The sequence below is a fragment of the Triturus cristatus genome, chromosome 2_1 (assembly GCF_964204655.1).
Source record: "Triturus cristatus chromosome 2_1, aTriCri1.1, whole genome shotgun sequence".
Lineage (NCBI taxonomy): Eukaryota > Metazoa > Chordata > Amphibia > Caudata > Salamandridae > Triturus > Triturus cristatus.
The window spans coordinates 303,638,400-303,658,420 of NC_140581.1; the positions used below are offsets into that span (position 1 = coordinate 303,638,400).

At 42.8% G+C, this 20,021-nt stretch overlaps 1 protein-coding gene across 1 annotated transcript in view; it reads right to left on the reverse strand.

Annotated features, from left to right (window-relative positions):
* Nucleotides 1-20,021, reverse strand: part of PLCXD3 (phosphatidylinositol specific phospholipase C X domain containing 3) — a 692,691-nt gene that overhangs the window by 25,745 nt on the left and 646,925 nt on the right. The gene's annotated exons all lie outside the window — the stretch shown is intronic.

The window sequence follows — 20,021 nt, forward strand, 5'->3', positions numbered from 1 at the left end:
CTCCACTGCCATGCCACCACAAGTCAAGGACAGTAAGACTCGTTATAGGCCCCTTAGTGAAGAAACAAGATCTGCTTTAAACTTGCTGAAAAGCCACAAAGGAGACCGTTTTAGTTCTTTTTTCTCTTTCCACTTTCGACAATTTGTGAAATCTACTGTGACTCTTCACAGCTTAAGAGGCTATGCTCAATGGTCCAAACCATAGATTGGCAGGGGACTAAACCATGTGATGGCTACATCTTCTAGATATAATTTTAACAAATAAGTGTGTTGTGGACGCAAAACTGTTTATTTTGGAAAAATACGATTCCCATCAAATGTACAAATTGTCTCTATAATTTGATAAAACAAAATGATAAACAGTGAATAAATATTAGCAGGCTTATCAGATAAAATGGTAACACTCCTCTAGTCAGAACCTATAGTCCCGAAGAAAGAAAGAAAATAAAGATTTTAAAAAAGCACAATAAATTGAGAGCAGCTTTTTCCTGTCAATCCATGCCCTAAATATAAAGTGTGCCATAAAAAAATGAGCGAATGAAAGATCAGTCTTTTACCCAATTAAAGTGCGTCTATTTTTTGCCTATCATTAGACTTGGTTAAGAAAGGTTTCAACAGATTTCAAACTTTACTGCGAAAAGCACAAAATTAGAGACAACGCATTTCATCTTCAAGTACTCCAGGGCAACATAAATAATAGGTAGAATTTTATTTCGGCAAGATATTTTTAGAGGCCTAGTAGCTATTTTTGACACGGGTAAATAGGACCCAAGGTTGTTTTATTCAATACAAGAAATACACAACAAGTGGTACACAACAAGATACTTTAACAGAGACAGCACGCTTTGTTTTGGCCTGTGCCTTTAAGCAAATTTTAATGGGGTCTATTAACTAGCCTCCTCCAAATCAGAAGGCATTCATTTAGTGTTTCTGAAGCAACCATTGTGCTTCACAAGTCTTGAGTGTTGCAACAGAGATACCATGTAGTTAGATTTTCGGGGGGTGGGGGAGAGTTTTCAGAGAACCAACAGGTCTAATCTTAAGAAGTAATTACATTGTGGGTATTTTGAGTCGCAGATATCTCATTCCAAAAAGGTAATCTGTCAACCTGGCAAATGTATATTCTAAGAAAGAAGGAGCTTTCATCTGATTTTTTTTGGTTTTTTTGTTGTGTTTTATATAGCGCAAACCAGACTTGAAGGTATCAGAGCGCTTTACATGAGCACCAGTTGCGTTACAGACGGACACATTCATTTTTTGGTAGGCACGGGGAGATTAAGTGATTTGCCCAGAATTACAGGATGTTGAGCGTCCCCACCGAGACTCTAACACGGTTCCCCAGCTTCGAGGCCAACAACTCTAGCCATCAGGCTACATCCTCTCCCCATTTAGGTTCCATTTGCTACTCTTATGTTGAAAGGTAGTTTATTAAGGTTGTAGACAGGTACTTACCACTAATAATAAGTCCACAATTACAGTAAAAGATCCAGTCAAGGTCTCAATAATTTATTACCTTGCTCAACCCTGGATAGCTGGCTGTGAGTAGGCAGGCTTAACTTTGGGGACAGTTGTGTAAAGCATATAAAAACGCAAAACACAACACACAAAATACAACAGCAATTGATGAAAATAGGAAATATTTACATGATTAAAATGATACCAAAATGACAAAAATCCAATGTACGGAACTGGAAATAAGCACTTTTAAAGAATAAACACTTTCTAGTGCCTAAAAGCCAAAAGCGCCACTTTGGGACATCTGACCAGGCAAAGTTAAAGTTTTAGGCTGACTGCAATGTAGAACGGGCCGGAAATAGTGAGCATTAGGGTCCAGTCCAGTTTTTACCTTCTAATTTGGTCACTTTTGGAGCTTTTTTCCTCGACTTCGAGCTGGTCTCTTAGGCAGGCTGGTTTTGGGTTCAGCAATGGTGGCTTGCTTCAGCAGGATGCCTTTATCGATTCATGGAAGTCTCAGTAGTACAAACCTCCGGAGCTTCAACAGGGCATACGCAGATCGTTGTAACAAGCTTGACTCTCGAGGAAGGCTTGGTCAACTTATGTAGCTTTTTGGCCAAAATGCTCCAATTGATCTCAGGTCCTTTTGGGGTTTCAAAGTGTCCACAACACCAATCCATGGGTCAAGAAACTCTGTGTTGCTCCTTTGGCCGTTGGGACTACAACTCCCACAATGGACTTGGCCATATCCTTAAAAGCCCAGTTGAAGGTGGTCAGCTGGGTTCTTCTTAGTGAAGGTAATGCAGGTGGAGCTCTTTTAACCTGTTGCTTTTAGGGAGTCCACTTCATCAACTTTCACAGCAAGGCAAATAGTTTTTTTGGGATGATGACCAAAGTGTGCAGCAGGTGCAGTCCTCTCTTGTGCAGTCGAAGGGTCCAGCAGGGCAGTCCTTCTTCTTCTTGTAGTTTCAAGACAAGGATCTGAGTTTTTAGGCAGCTCTCCCATATTTATCCATGCTTCTGGGGTGACAAGCAGGGGGTAACCACTGACCTTTGGGGTACAGGATGCCACCCTCAGGTATGACACCGTCCTCAAAAGTGTGGCATATGTTTGTCCCAGAAAGCAGTGTTTGTCAAAATATACAAAATGGAGAAAATCTCTTCTGGAGCTTAAGGTCTGACTAACCCAACCTGCAGGTGTAGCTAATGTTCCCTAACCCTCCCCCTCCAGCCCCTCTGCTAATTTAATTACAGGGTTTCACATCTGGCTGGGGGTGCAGGAAGTCCGTGTGGGCCACGGTCCTGTCCTAAGTGGCTTTCCCTCTTTGAAGACCAGTTTAGCTACCTGTCCCCCTTCCTGCCTTTTGCGCTGCAACTTCAGTTCTCCTCCAACCAGATGTTTTCTTTATATCAATGCAGACCATTTCACACCTGATCTGAGCTGTTTGGCTCAGCCTATCAAAGGCTGGACAATCAGGAGAGGGTGTAAAAGGCTGGATTGTGGCACAACAGGAGCTCAAGTTCCATAGCTTATTTTCTGTCATATTTATAATAAATCCAACCTTAGCAAGTTGATGGATTCATTCTAACTATTATTTTAGTACACTCCTGTAAATGGCTAGACCATAATAAAGTTTGATAAAGCCTTCCCAGGGCAGCTTATGGAGCACATGCACTACAATGGGGAAAAACGAACTTGCCAGTTTCTCTCTCTCCAGGGCTTATAAAACATCATTTATAATGTCCCACTTATAGGTACAAGGCACCCTATCCCTGGAACACCCGGGGGAGCCCTTAGGGGTTACTTATATGTCAAAATAAGGTAGTTTGAGACTTTGCTAGTGCCTTTAATTCCAAAGTCATACTTGCATATACATATAAAGCAGTGCACACATTTAAGTGTATTAAATCTGCTAGGCCTCTTAACCTACATGCCCTACCACATAAGAGGGACTTACAAGTAGATTGTCAGTACCGATTGTAATTACACCCAATTACCATATAATTTAATCAGAGCATAGGCTTAGGGTTTAACAGAGTCTAATTCACAATCAGAGTCAGAAAGCCAGCATCTAGTAGTCAAAATGGGAGAAAAAAGTGGGGGCACTGCAAAAAGCCTTGGTTTCTCACACCTTATATCTAAATGAGAGCCTTCCTGTAAGAATGCACACTGAATCTTCAAATGAAATTTAAGTAGTAGTTTTTATTTTAACACCTCAGCCAGCTTCTTCTCATCTCCTCAACCACCAAGATTTTGAACCATCACATTCTAATATCCCTGGGCACATCATACTTAATGCTGAACCCCGGGCTCACAATTCCAGCTGCAGAATACCACACACCTTCTCCCTATAAAACAAAAACACTATAAAAAACATCTAAAACTCAAAACAATACCTAAAATGCTGTGACACATGTGATCATAAAGAACAAAGTAAACATGCAGATACCTTTTACCCCACTGGAAAATTAATACATCTCCATTACATAATCTTTCAAGAAAAATGGCTTAATACTACTTCTAGTGCTTTTCCTATTCTCTCTGCAGGCATTAGTGCTGTTCTTTACATTCTTCGTACTCACCAACCCTTCATCGAAGTGCGAAGACTCATCTTTAAGGGTATAGTCTGTCCTGAGTCCCTCATATTACACTTGGCCACGTGCTTCAATTCCATATCCTGTGATTAGGTCTTCAGTTGTGATGGCATTCCTGAACAGTTTGATGACTTTCATGGGGTTGCCTAAATTAGAAATGTTTAAACATACTCCAGGGAGTTTAATCTTCACCCAATCTCCAGCCCCTTTACACACATCACCTTGACCCTCTTATGATGATCAAGCTCCTCCTTCCTCTTCAACAGTTTTTCTTTCCAGACCACCCTTCCACTGAGGCTCCTTTGCTCTCCGCTTGGCACAACCACCGCTCTTTTTTTCACCCAAATGGGACAAATCAGAAACAGTTAGGCTTCCTATGCCTGAATAACGCAAAAGGCAACACATCTGTTGTGGAATGAAGGGTCAACCTGTCTACTCTCACTTTATCATTCACTTCCTGTATTCAAGAAATGTGCTTTCAGGGCTTTGTTGAATCTCTCAATCATGCAGTTGCATTCTGAATCATACAGTGCTGACTTCCTATGCATTAATGCCAAATCTTTTAAAACATTCTCCATCTCCCTAGAAGTCGGGGGACACCATTGTCAGTTAAGAGAACAGAAGGATAACCTTCTCGATCAAATAAGCCCTCTAAAAAACTAATAAACAATTGTGTTTCAATGGAATTTGGTATTGGAACCTCTGGCCACCTTACAGGTTAAAATGTAATAATCCACCCTTGAAGTGTGAATGGGATCAACTATGTCAAAAGCTATCTCCTCCCATGGTGCGGAAGGTAACTTTTGAATTCACATGGAGTCCTACATTCAAGATCTTATCACTACCCAAACATTCAACACTATCTTCTATTTTTCTTTCCAACATTATATCCATCTCAGACCACCAGTTATCAGCACAAATCCTCTCTTTAGTTTTCAAAATCCTGGGATTTCTCTCATGCTCCAAGGCAATGATGTGATCTCTTAAGCTCACAGGAGGAACCAACCTACTTCCCTCAACAGAAATTCACCATTCACCGTAAGTTCCTCCATCACTTCATAGAATCCTTTCATCTTAGAAAATACACAGTTTCTGCTCCACCCAACATCCAAAAATATTAACACTTGTTGTAATACTTGAACTTTTTAAAACTCTCTTACCCACTCATTCGCTAGTATAGCACCACACGTCACCTCACAACACAAATGGGAAACACAATCCGTGAAGGCATTTTTAGCACCCTGAACATAAACCATTTTTAATTCAAATATATTTCTGCAAAGCTATAACCCTCTTGCACATTCTGCTAGATACCACATCAATGCCCTTGCACATGAAAACTTCCCTTAGAGGTTTGCGGTCAGTCATGATCTCAAAGACGCTACCTCATAAAAACGTCCTCACTTTGCACACTGACCAATACACGGCTAATGCTTCCTTCTCAATGACTGAATAGTTCATCTATGCACCTCTTAAACTCCTTGAAATGAACAGAACGGTTCTTTCTTGACCAGCAACCACTTGCATGAGAACAGTTCCTAAGCCCTGTGAACTTGCATCTGCCATTAATATAGTTCCCTGACCAGGCTCAAAACTACCTAAACTAGGTGCATTCCTCAATTCTGAATTCAAGAGCTTGTACTCTTTTTCTTAGTCACAGTCCCAAATGAATTCAACATTCTTTTTAAAAAAAATCTCATGTTTTTACTGTTGTCAGCAAATTTTGCTCTAAACTTGCTATAATACTCAGCCATTCCAAGAAATTGCAATAGTTTCCTTTTTGTTATTAGGGACTGGCATCTCGCTTATAGCTTTCTCTAATTCCTCCTTGTGGTGAACACTATCCGAGGAAATGTGGTGGCCCAAATATTCAATGCTCTGCACATTTAATTGGTATTTTTCTAACTTCAGTGTGAGTCCACTCCATTACAACCTTGATAGAACCTCATGCAAATGCTCATCATGTTCCCCAGTGGAACTGCCAACTACCAAAACGTCTTCCTGATATACTTTAACGCCAGGAATACCTCCCAGTATCTCCTCCGTCACTCTCTGGAAAACTGAAGAGGCTGAGATCAAGCCAAAAGGCTTTCTGACTACGGAGTGACAAAGAAAGTCAGTTCTTGGGACCAGGAATGAGACCTAATCTAATGGTATGTGAATTCCAGATCCACCAAAGAAAAATACTTGGCATTGCCCAAGGATCTCACCATTTTGGTCATGTTTGTCAATGGATAACGATGTACAATAACACATCTGTTCAGTTCTTGCAAATCGACACAAAGTCTTACCTATCCATTTGCTTTTTGTGCATAACCACAAGCGACAACCATTCAGACCCTTCAATCCTCTGTTATTCCATTATTTTCCAGTCTCTCCAATTCACGTGCCATGTCATGTCTTACTCTCAATAGTACATTTCTCACCTTACAGACTTTTGGTATAAAACCAGGCCTCGTTTTGATAAAAGTTAGATAGTCCTTCAAACAGCCCAATTGTTGAACAATTCAGGAAGGCATTTTCATTTCCAGTACTAATCAAGCAATGTTTTACAACATTTACCCGTTCCTTCAACCTCACATATGGTGATTGATTTGGGCCAAGATAAACTCCTAAATCCCTCAGCTAATAAGAGAATTACCTTTCACAGAAAAACACAGATTATCCCTGTGGATATTCTCCCACTAAAATCAATGCCTCCAATTAAATAACCTAGCAACTTGATAGGCCTCCTACCCCCGCCCTCCCACTTGGCCTCTCGATCTTATGTCATGTTTAAGAACTTTTCCTTTCAACTCAGTCATAAAAAGCGTTTTTTGTATTAATGTAACTTTGGTCCTAGAGTCAAATAGTATTTTTACAGAAGTTCCTTTAATGTGTACCTGTTCAACAGGACCATCACCACTGCGAGCTTTCACTTATGGGACGATCACGTTACAGTCGTCCTCAGGCATTCTTTCCACATTTCTCACTTTCCCTGTGTTGCCCCAAGATCTAAAATTACCAGCAAAATTACCCTTTCTACCACATTTCTTACAAATAGATTTTCAACCTGGGCAATCCTTGTAATTAGCTAGGTGGGAGGTATTGTTACAACAAAAGTATCTGAGCTGTGTTCCCTTAGGCTCGGGATTCTTCCTTCTTAAATGTTTGATCTTTCATTGTTCTGACCTTGTCACCATCACCTCTATCCTGTAAAGCAGATTCTTTTTGATTGTATCAACACAAGCCATAGAATGTTCAAGAGTTTTAGCGATGGTCAAAACCTTCATTCAGTGATGGATTATCTTTCTTCGACAAAGACTCTCTGGGTTTCTCAATAACACAACCTGACATAAATTGATCTCCTAAACATTCCTCACATGATGAGCTGAAATTTCATTATTATGCTATCTTTCTTGAAGAAGTTATGTACTCCTCAACAGGTCTTTACATACTCTTCTCAAAATGATTTCGCTCTAAAACAGTGCTATTCTTAGGAAAATAATGCAAATTAAATTTTTTAATGCATACTTCAAATTCATTTAAGCCTGAACCATCTTCATTAGAAAGACTTGAAAGATGTGGAATAATGATTGATGATTGAACAATTTTTTTCCATTTTGACCAGTGAAGTACAGGTTCACCAGGAGAGGATAACAAAAATGGGGGAAGGTTAACATTCTGTATCCTAGAATTAAGATGTATATCCTTCACTCATGGATCACGAGTTGCAAACAAGGCACTCGAATAAATATCATGAAACAAAACATAAAAAAATAGAAACTAGTCCGTGGTAACTGATGTATTACCCAAATCCACCTGATGATGTTGGCATTCGATTGAATACCCAGACCTTGAGACCTGCAAAAATAATTAAAGAACAGAGGTTCCAGATCCCAATGTTTTGTTGTAGAGAAGATTAGATGCACAAAAGTTCCTGTTGACAATTGCCGCCAAGATGATCATTTCCAAAAGAAAGTCTCACCTAATGCACGTGCCAAGAGCTCGCTAATAGCATCAAACAATGCTTTCCACTGCAGGATCAACTGCTCACCCAGAAAGTCTCATGTCCTTAAAGAGATTGGTAAGAATTGGCTTGTGAAACAACCTGTAGTGCTGTTAAGATGAAAGGATTATTAGAATGCCACAAAAAAAATGGTGAGGGGACTGCAGCAAAAGGTTTCCATACGATCCAGTAGTTCACGCCAAGATGCTAAACAGTGCAAAATGTATAGCGGCAGCAGAGCACTCGCAAGCGCACAACCACTTTGCTAAGGACAGCAGAGATTTAAGCAATAATCCAGAATGTGGCAATCTCTTACTAAGTTCACACTACAAGCACCACCCCAAATAACAGCAAAGCAGTCCTCAAATAAACAGACGTGTAGTGGAAAGTAGCATTGCCAACGTCCTCCCCAGTACCACAGAAATGCTTTGAGAAACAATCACAGCTGTTGAGGTCGATCGGTTATTCGGCTCATGACCAGTGTAAGAATGCAGACTGCATCTTTAAATGAAGTTTATGCAGTAGTTTTTATTTCAAGTACAAGGTAACACCTCTACAAGCTTCTTCACCACTCCCCACCCACCAAGAATTTGAACCATCACATTCTAAGAACCCTGCCACATCATACTTGATGCAGATTCATTATTGAGGTAAACAATATTGTTTGACACAAGTATCATGATAAAGTGCAAAAATGTTTTTTTAAAACATCGTTGACACTATTATTGTCAAAAAACATACAAAAATATAGATATTTTAATATAGAGTTTAAAGTAGTGAATGTTAAAGATTGTATTATAGAAATGTAATATAATAAAACTACATAAACACACAAACACACACATATATATATATATATATATATATAAATATATATATATATATACACATATATACATATGTCTTCGTGTCTATTTAAATATATATACATATATAGTGTAATATAATTAATAAAAGTATTTATTTTTCATTATAATATTTTTCATATTTACAATGTATTACTAGGAAAATAAAACATATATAAATTTACATAATACTTACTCAATAAAACCATAAAAAATGTAAAAAATTCTGGCAAAAATGTAATACAAAATAATATAAGTAGGGACAGCATTGAACTTTGGAGGCATGACATTTACTATTTCCACTCCAGCTTGCACAACAGTAGGAAAAGCATTGGACTTTGGAGGGGTAAGATTTACTATCCCCACTCCAGTACATGCAACAGTAGAAAAAGCAAAGTATTTTGTTTTACTAAGTGCCACTAAACAGTTGAAAAAATAAATGCACTAGGATCATCCTTTGTACACCCAGAAAGTCGAATCTTGTTTGTTTACTGGTAAATTCCGTTTTTTTATGTCAGTCTTTGGACAATGGGAGTGGGTTAGGTGCACTGGGCATGCCTCAAAATCTGAGCAGTCAGTCTACAGGTAATAACATGTATACTGCTGGGCCCGGGGAGTCATGTGTTAAACTTCCGTCAAACCAGACCTATGAACCCATGCACTCATCCATTTATGTTTTACGAACAGGCCTTAATTTACATATTTGTTTAGTTAGTTATTTATGCATTGTTATAAAGCACAGTCAACCTGTGGGTATGAGAGAGTTATAAATTAAACATAAATCCACACATATCTCTCCACACCAGTGCATCGATGAATCAATCCCCATTGGATCAACTCCTACAACATATCAACACTCAGGAACTCATGCATCAACCCACAACCAAGCATTCATTTATCCATCCACCCACACACGCACCCATCTAGCTATGCAACTACATTCATTAATCTACCCACCCACCACTCTATGCACCCACAGCTACCCAACCATCTAGTCACCCTTGAATACAACTACAGTCATCATTGCATCAGTGCACTCAACTACCTTCCATATGTATGTGTCCGTATATTTGTTTGACTGCGTACCTACTGTATGTATGTTGTCAGCGGGAGCCATCTACTTGCATACTGGTACGAGTATGTGTGCGCTCTACTGGTGAAGCCAAACATTACACACAACAATATAGGACCAGTGTGCTCGGGCCCAATTTTCTTGAATCATTTATCTCAAGAACCCACTCTGGTCGAATGAACCTTTTTACTTGCCCAATAGCGTGGAGGGAGCAAACACAATTATCAAAGAATACCTTCCGCAATTTGACATAATTGAAGACTCGGAGGTCAATTTCTATTCCTTTCGGAATTTTATTATCAGGAAAAACATCTGTAGATACAAGCACCTTAGCACAAGGTTCAGCAAATAAATGGGTACTAATACAAATGCCACTCTACGAAGAATCCGCATACGACTGAATATGAACAAAAGCACAGCTTCTAAAAGCATGAGGTAGATAACTACCAAGCTAATGTCGATATTAGGAATCATTAAACCAAAGCATTTCTGTCCCTACTCTATGCTGGATGACATCCCTGCTTACCATTCCCTTGAGACCCAACAACTCGTGAAAAGGTGTCAGAAGTGAACTTCCTAAGAAGTCTTCGCTTGGAGAGCTCGATCTAAAACGCTCCTTCTAGCTCCTCGCCTATCTCCTCTCTGCTCAACCCTCGGGGCGCTGTCCCTAATACGAAACCCCAAAACATAGAACACGCCTTCTGGCACACCTCCTCGACCAGGTCTTCTTCCAGTAATTTTCCATTCCGCTCCGTCCATCTTCCCTCGTCCATCAGCTTGGCCTTGAGTCCCAGACACCGTCGGCACTAGGAGTTACGATTGGCACATTCCAATGAACTCCCATGTCTGGCTTTCTCCATAATTCAACTGCTAAACAAAGACCTTTTTACTAACGAACCAACTGTCCTTGCACCTGCGGTGAGATCACAGAGTGAAGAAATACTTCGCATCCCCTACTTCTACAATTTACTGCAGCCTAAAACCTCTACTAAAAATAAATCACTTGCGACCTACCGCATACAGCTAACATAAGAAATACCAGGCCTTTCTCGTCCACGATATATGTGACTTCGGGCCTCTACTGGGTTAAATACACTATTAAATTACATTCCAACGTTCGTGCTTTTACTTTCACATACATGAATAAACGCCATACATGAATTAATCCAATCGAATTACACATTTAGTCGGGTACATTGCATTAAACAGAAACTTATCGTTTTACATCTCCTTAAATGCATGCATTATATGTTTTCCGCATCTCCTAATGCTTCTACATTGCGACATAGCTGATACATTTTCTTGATACATTTCGCACAGCACAACTAAAGATACGTTCATTATATGCGGGTGCCAACTAACAGTGAATATGATGCACCCCTACAATTTTCAATACATTTAGGCGCTACATCAAGTGCAACAAACAAATGCATGAAACAATCCAGAACTATTGACTTTGCCTATGCTTGCATCTTATCGTCACTAAACAAAGTGATTTTATAGCTATGTGGGAGAACACAAACATTAATGACTATTAGTTCCAGGTTCTCTTGTCTAATTCAAGAAGGTCTTCCTCCTCCGTACTTGTGCCCTGGTCCATTAAAGAAGATCAGAAGGGCTGCCCTTGAAGCATCATACCCTCCGAATGTGCATGCTTCCTCGACTCATATTTTATGTATGATTATGATAATGCATCTATGGTGTTAGGTATTCCACAAAATAGCAATTCTATCTTCGGTCTGTTTTCTTGCTATGTTCCAGAAATTATCATCGGGATGGAATTATAATTACTTGAAGGATAATGAAATATTGTCTTTGTAAAATGATGAATCGTATATCAGTTACCAAAATCCAAACCAAAAATCATGATCACGTTTATTGTGATGAAGGGAAATGGAGCCTAGCAATCGTATAATTGATACAAATGCGTTGCCTCCTGCTGTGAAAGGCCCACTCATCTCAGCATAAATGAGGACAAATAGCACATGGCGTCAGTCGAAATTAAACTTCCCAATACAAATATGTTAATGGCGCGCAGTTAAATGTATGAAAGCTAGCAATAGAATACAAAATATTATTTTGTATTCGACAAAGGTGTCTGAATTTTCGAGCGCTTACAGGCATTTACAAAATCCCTAAATTGCTTTCATTGGCCTAATAAAATGTATCATCTCTTCATCACACTGGATTAGGGTTTAACATCTTTTTCATTTAAAATGGCCATTATAATTTGCCGTGCACTGTATTGGCAATGATGTTCATCTCACAGTAAAAAAGAGACAACTACACCTACGTTGGCGCTAAGGTATGTGTGTGCAGGTGTATCACTAAACCAACAAAAGTAAGCTGAGTGTACTTCAGACAGCGTACAGTTGATTATATGTCTGGTATATCACTGAGTGCGTGCAATACGTCATTATGAGAAATGTAATGTATTATCGAGGAATACTCGCTTAAACCGCAGCACTCCCCCTCCCCTCTTCCCCACCCACCATTTAGCGCCTTGAGAAGGGTGAGTGAGCAGTCGCGCTTCAACAAGAAGCCTGATTGATTGAAAATGAGTGGCCCACATCCCACTGCAGCTGCGGCAGGAATGGCCCGTAGGAACTCCATCATTGACACTTACTTCTCATGAGCACGTCACATTGTGGCCATCCTTGGCAATCGTGGGACAATTGGGTATGTCCAATAGCTCGGCATGTGTGATTAAAACATATTTGCAGGTTACAGGATTTACTTGTACATTGTCATGTTCCATATTCCTGCGGATTCAGATGTGATTTGTCATGGTGTGCACATTTGCGGAACCTGTAGAGTCCTGTGTTCTGTTGTGGAGGTGTTGCTGTTTGTAGCGGGATGTTATCAATGTCGAGGTGCACTTCTGCTTATGTGCGAATGCTGCACGGTGGGCGAGTCGCTCCTGCGGCTCTGATTTGCCTGCCACTGGTCTCTTTCATGCAGTGAGCCTATCGGTTCTGTTCTTCAACGGTGCTTGGATGTTGTGGTGTACATGTTGTCCTCTGCAGTCGGTCAGGGTGCATCCGTGGTACTCTGCTGTTGATGGTTTTTTTCTGTGGTATTTTCCGTGTGCTGTTCTTGTGCTTTTTCCCGCATTGCGTGTGTGTATTGCTGCCCTCGCGCTGGTTGTCACTGTTTTCTTTTCGTGCTTTGGCCCATCGCAGGTTTTTTGGTGTTGTGGTTTGTGTTTTTATCTCCGTCGAGGTGGTTGTATCGCAGACATTGTCTGCGGTTCTGGCAGACTATCGCATGGTATCGCCTTGTTGTGACTTCCACGTTGACACATGGTTATTTTCCCGCAATAGTCTGCGATGTGTGAAGTTGCGTTAACATTTTTTGGTGATGTTTAGCACACGTTCTTGTGAATATACCTCTATGTGTTTTCTGTTTGGAGGATGGAGTGCCTCCGCATTGTGGAAAATCCCTAGATTCCTATTGGTGGAAAATATCCATTTGTATCTTGCCATACTGTAATCTGGGCAAAAGAGAAGATCATGCACCATGGTTTGCTCAGCCATGCCACACATATGGCAGACCTGCTCCCCTGTATTGTTGGTACATGCCCATTTGTTGGTAAATGTACACACTGGAAGAGACCAATGCCTAAAGTTGACATAAAGCTTCCTAGCTAGGTTGAGTTCTACCTCATCCAGGAACTGTTAAGCTTTGTATTGGTTCTTATGCTGTAAAAAGCCATTAGCCAGTGCAACCAAGGTTGCGCTTGATAGAAGGCTACTTAATTTGAAAATCTTAAAGCACACTTTGAGTTCCATTTTGGTAATTTGGGTGCAAGCTCCCTCAGGGTCTTCTGACAGGCAATCTTTCCCCATGCTTCGCAAAGTGTCTCTGACATGTTTAAACCAGGGAAGTCCTCCTGCTCCCTGCATGCCCATTATCTCTTCCATCCCTCGTCAGTAGGAGAGCAACTCCGAGGTTGCCCAAACTCTTCTCCAATATAGTAGGGTGCCTTATTGCAATCCCTTCAGTGATAGGCCAGACCCTCATATCGAGCCTCAGTGGGATAAATGGTGTACTGACTGGGAGTTTCAGCAGCTGTCTCAGAAAATGCTTTCATTAACAGGGAGACTGGTATGTGGAAGGACCTCTTGTAATTCTTCAGCAACTCACCTGTATGTCTCTCCAATATGAGCCTGCATTTGAAAATGTCTGGTGACCAATCGATATGCTCGTTTAGAGTAATCCCCAAGTGGGGGGTGTGGCCTGATGCCGACTGCGATGGCTGCATAGTCAAGAAGCTCCGTTCAGCCAACGACCCACGGCACTCCATATGGCTTCAAACGATCCTGAGGGAGATCCTACGCATGGCGGATCAGTCGCAGACAGCCTTGACTCGATTTCCGGATCTTCGGGTCACCGTGCGGGCCGGAGCAGACACGGTGAGGAGACGACGGTCCTACGGTCGTGGCATTCACAGAGGCAGGCCCCCCCTACAGGAGGATCATTGAGGGCCCGAGAAGACCATCGGCATACAGAAGGTGAGCACGCCCGCTGCACCGTTCATGATCTCCGGTGCCAGCGAGTGAGGGGGGTCGCACAAGTAGAGTAATTACCATGGCTGAAGCTGTGCTGATCCCAGGCATTGAGGCGACCGTGCTGGGGCCCACTTGGATGCAGCAGTGAGGGGGCAGGCATGTGGCGGCAGCCACACAGGAGATAGGCCTCCCCACGCAGACACCTCCTGAGGGCCCTGAATGATTGGCAGTATCAGATGAGGGAGGGCGCTCACAGAACCACGGATATTCCCCCTGTCTGGGTATCAAGGGAGGATCTTGGGTCAGCACAGATGCCCTGGCAGAGCAGCACATGACCGCACCCTTAGACTGTGGGAGTACAAGCAGTAACTGAGTGGGCAGTCTCGCTGCTGGCTCTCACACTGGGACAATCTTCGGGACCAGGAAGGAACAGCCCCTGGGCCCTCTGAATTCCCCACAGGCGATGAATTCAACACCAGCAGGAAGAGGTGAGACTGTGGCTGGGGTGCCTTGACCCTGAGTAGCGCCAATTCCTCAAGGGATCGGCCTACTGCTGCGAGGGAAGGGCAGAAAGTCAGTACTTTGAACAACCTGGGCACACTGGTGCCAGGGGCCGGTGGGGACCCTGAGCCATCACATGAGACCTAGCAACACTCGCCCCCGGGCTGCAGGAGCCCAAGCAGCTATGGGGGAGGTCCACGGGACCGGAACCTACTCAGCAGGGATCGGGGCAAGGGCCTGTATTGGGTAGCCCGCAGCTGAGGAGCTGGAACCTACGGGGAGCAGAGGCATCCGCCCAAAGCTTTGGCCTCACACAGCTGATTGCATAAGACCTGTGCTGACTGTTTTGTGTGGCCAGGGGGCAAGGATTAAGTGTGCTACCTCAGGGCCACCTGAAGGCATGTTTAAAGACCAAGAACTCAATGAGGCACCAAGCAACCAATCGGAGAGGCCGTGGGAAGTACATGGTGAAACCCAAGGGGCACTTATCACCACAAACAAACAACACTGAAACATATGCGGTCCCGAAGCCTCACCAAAAAGAGTCAACCCAGACCAAAGGTCCAGCAGCCTCCAGGAAACCCTCCCTGGGGTGATAATGGCAGTGATACAAAGCCTGCAGTCCTTCCGGGAACCCACAATAGACTAGGTCACAATGGAAGTGGGGCTCCTGCTCTCTAAAAATAAAATGGAATCTTAAATGCACCCCATTTTCCTTTAAGGAAAACAGGCTGCTTTTCAAAAAAATACATTTTTTAACAAGCATTGGCATAGCCAATAGGTCTCGCCTTTGGGACCTTATAAGTGTTTAGTAATCCAGCACAAAATCCTTGGTGCAACAACATTAACTGTTGCATGGCTAAACACTTATAAGGTCCCAAAGGCGAGACCTATTGGCTATACCCATGCTTGCTTTTACAGATATTTCGGTTCCTCGTGCCCTGGCTCTCTCTCCCTGCTGCTTTTCTTTCCGGATTTCCCCCACACTAAAGTAAAATGTTCCAGTCGAGGTGCCTGATCTCAGCGACAGAGAGCCAAGAAGCTTCCAACAGATGGCATGCAGCGCTATAGAAAGTCAATGAGTATACACATTGAATGCGCTGCACACAAGCCACCCTTACACACAACCTCTAGAGAAGCTTGGAGTCTCACAGAACCATACATCGATGCAGCCACACACAGATCCCCCTACACACCACAGATACTCAAAGTCTCAGATAGCCACCACACACTCCAGCACACACACAAAGCATTCAGGACAACACAACTCTCTCAGACCAGCTAAATTATAACACAGCCATATACAGACCCCCACAGTGCTTAACAAGAACTCACAGAATACAAAACATAAACTCCACAGAAGCTCATGAAGCCTTGCGTTCGAGGCTCCGCTCAATTACAGAGATGCTCTGTAATAACAGGTCTCTCTGTTCGAGGCTATGTTCACTGCAACCCCCTTGCGTTCGTGGCTACGCTTAATTACAAACCCACTTTAGTGTCAGACGGGATCAGAGCAGGCTGTCTCCAGCCCCTTGGATCAGAACCAAGGCTCACACTTACTGTGTATACACTGGCTTGCTTCACAACACACAGGTCTCAAGGCGCTACACACAGCACCCCTGACATAAGATGCCATTCTACAGACCACACACATCTGCCATACACATGCAGACCTAGACAACACACAGCCTTGGTCCCACACACTTAACAATTCCATCTACACAAATACACTTGGAACCCTAAACTTACAACACACACCTACATCCAGCACGCAGGTCACCACACACACACCATGCACACATACACAAATACTCAGATATCTGCTTACACACTCACGCATGAATGTCCCTTCCAAACACTTGTCATATACAGACACGTTTCCACAACTGTCGACAACAGCCTCCACACAGACAAATCACCCCCACAAACTTGAAGTTAGAAACAGAAAGATCTTTATCCCTGTTTAAATAGCCCAGACATGTCAGGGGCCATGCTCTAAATGGGACAGAACCAATAAGATGGTTATTAACAACTGCATCAGAGGTAGAGCCAGGGGACCAGAATTCTAATCCCCGCTCCTCTTCTGAAGTGTGTGATCCTTGGAACACGGTGTAATCACCTAGAGTTTAAATACACTTGTGAAAGGTCGGAGCAATTCGAAATATGTTAAATACAGGTAATTTACATGGTTCTACACTGGTTGTACAGACAGCGCATGGAAGTTGCCACATCTCAAAGGAAGGTGCTACACAAAATCATGATGGATGATCATGCACACATCTTCCAGGCAGAGCAGAGACTGAGACCGGGTTTGTTCAGGGACATACCCGAGAGGTAGAGTGAGGGTCTCCCGAGAGCTCCTCCCGACCAGCTTCCTCGGAGTTGCAAGCGTCGGCTGTAGGGATATCGGGTTATCATGCCTGGACTGCCGCTGTGTTGTCCCTGCGGCGGCGACCAGGCACAGCATCATTAGCAGCGGCGCCGCAATGCACGGACAGCAGAGTGCGGGCGGTGGGTGCAAAAATACACGGAGTGCTCACAGAGGCCACCCCGAGGCCAGCTTGTTAACCGGCAGCGGGGATGGGTGGAGAAATAAACTGGCAGCCTACGGGGAGATCGAGTTTTGAAGATGAAAGCATGGCGCTCATGAAATGGGCGCCGCGCTGAATAGGGAGATCGCGTTTTCAAGATGAAAGCACGGCGCTCATGAAATGGGCGCCGCGCTGGATAGTTTGAATGAAACGGGCGCTGCGATAAAAAAAAGTGAAGTTGGGCAAGCCGCACCGTAAAAACGAAAAGAGAATGAAGTGCTGCCGAAGAATACCTTCTCTCGTGCGCCGTGGAGTGCCCATGCTCTGGTGCATGTCGGTGCTGTAAACAAACAAGTGCAGCCAAAGCCAATGGTGCTGACAATGTAAAGACAAGTGTACAGTGAAATAGCACAAAACTCACCCAAACGTGCAGCACTCCAAGGCTCCCTCGGAGAGCACGTCAGGAGCGGCGAACGCGTGTGCGGGAATGGCATGGCAGAGGGGTCGAGTCTCGCCACGCCTGGCTGAGCTGCTAAGGCATGGTCAGCTTTCACTTTTGTCCTTCGCAAAGCTTTCTTGCCTTTATGGGGCCATATGTTTGAAACGGATGTATGTCGTTACAACGCACACTTTTACAACGCATGCACTTGCAACGCATTTTTTACAACGCACAATCCATTACAACGCATGACATTACAACGCATGACACTACAACGCATTTTTAAAAACTACCTTTACAACGCATTCCATTACAACGCATACTACCATTACAACGCATACCATTACAACACATAATATTAAATTGCATTTAAGGTAAGTATTAGATAGTATAGGGGTAAAAATTACTTTTCTAACTCCAGGGGGTGCAACAGTAGGGTAAGTGTTGGATAGTATAGGGGTAAAAATTACTATTCTAACTCCAGGGGGTGCAACAGTAGGGAAAGTGTTGGATAGTATAGGGGTAAAAATTACTATTCTAACTCCAGGGGGTGCAACAGTAGGGTAAGTGTTGGATAGTATAGGGGTAAAAATTACTATTCTAACTCCAGGGGGTGCAACAGTAGGGAAAGTGTTGGATAGTATAGGGGTTAAAATTACTATTCTAACTCCAGGGGGTGCAACAGTAGGGAAAGTGTTGGATAGTATAGGGGTTAAAATTACTATTCTAACTCCAGGGGGTGCAACAGTAGGGTAAGTGTTGGATAGTATAGGGGTAAAAATTACTATTCTAACTCCAGGGGGTGCAACAGTAGGGAAAGTGTTGGATAGTATAGGGGTTAAAATTACTATTCTAACTCCAGGGGGTGCAACAGTAGGGAAAGTGTTGGATAGTATAGGGGTTAAAATTACTATTCTAACTCCAGGGGGTGCAACAGTAGGGTAAGTGTTGGATAGTATAGGGGTAAAAATTACTATTCTAACTCCAGGGGGTGCAACAGTAGGGAAAGTGTTGGATAGTATAGGGGTAAAAATTACTATTCTAGCTCCAGGGGGTGCAACAGTAGGGAAAGTGTTGGATAGTATAGGGGTTAAAATTACTATTCTAACTCCAGGGGGTTCCACAGTAGGGTAAGTGTTGGATAGTATAGGGGTAAAAATTACTATTCTAACTCCAGGGGGTGCAACAGTAGGGAAAGTGTTGGATAGTATAGGGGTAAAAATTACTATTCTAACTCCAGGGGGTGCAACAGTAGGGAAAGTGTTGGATAGTGTAGTTTAATATTATGCGTTGTAATGGTATGCGTTGTAATGGTAGTATGCGTTGTAATGGAATGCGTTGTAAAGGTAGTTTTTAAAAATGCGTTGTAGTGTCATGCGTTGTAATGTCATGCGTTGTAATGGATTGTGCGTTGTAAAAAATGCGTTGTAAGTGTAGTGCGTTGTAAAAGTTGCGTTGTAAAGGTTGTTCCCCGTTTGAAACACATGGCCCCATAAAGATAAGAAAAGCTTTTACCACAGACGTAAAGCAACCGAGCCAGTCCAACTGGGACGGCTCTAAAAGAGAAAAGTGTACGTCACTGGACGTTCTTTTCCAATGGCTGGTCACCGTTTAGCATAAACGGTGACGCCAGCCAATGGAAAAGAGGGCTGGGGCTTAAAGCCCACTAGAGAAACCCTAACTCATTAAATGTCGCCAGCAAGACTGCACATGTCTGCGCAGTCTATGCCAGGCGAGACCTAAAAAGCAATCACAGACATGGTGGTCTGCTGACGCCAGCAGGCTATCATCCCTGTGATTATAGGCCATTCCCAATCAGTCACAACAGGTCAATTGCAACCCCATTGGGAATCGCTTAATGTGTCTGAGACACTTTGGTACAACACATTTTGTGACTTCCTCATTGCGAGTTGCAAAAAGCCGCAATTAGGAACTTGCTAAATGTTTCTGACGTACATTTGGCCCTACTTTCCCTATTCTATAAATCAGGTTCAGAGCTTTAGATATTAAGAACCCAGAAAGAGTTTGAATTCAATGGAAAAGAGTGAAATCAAAGTAGCATAAAGCTTCAAAGTCAAATTAGA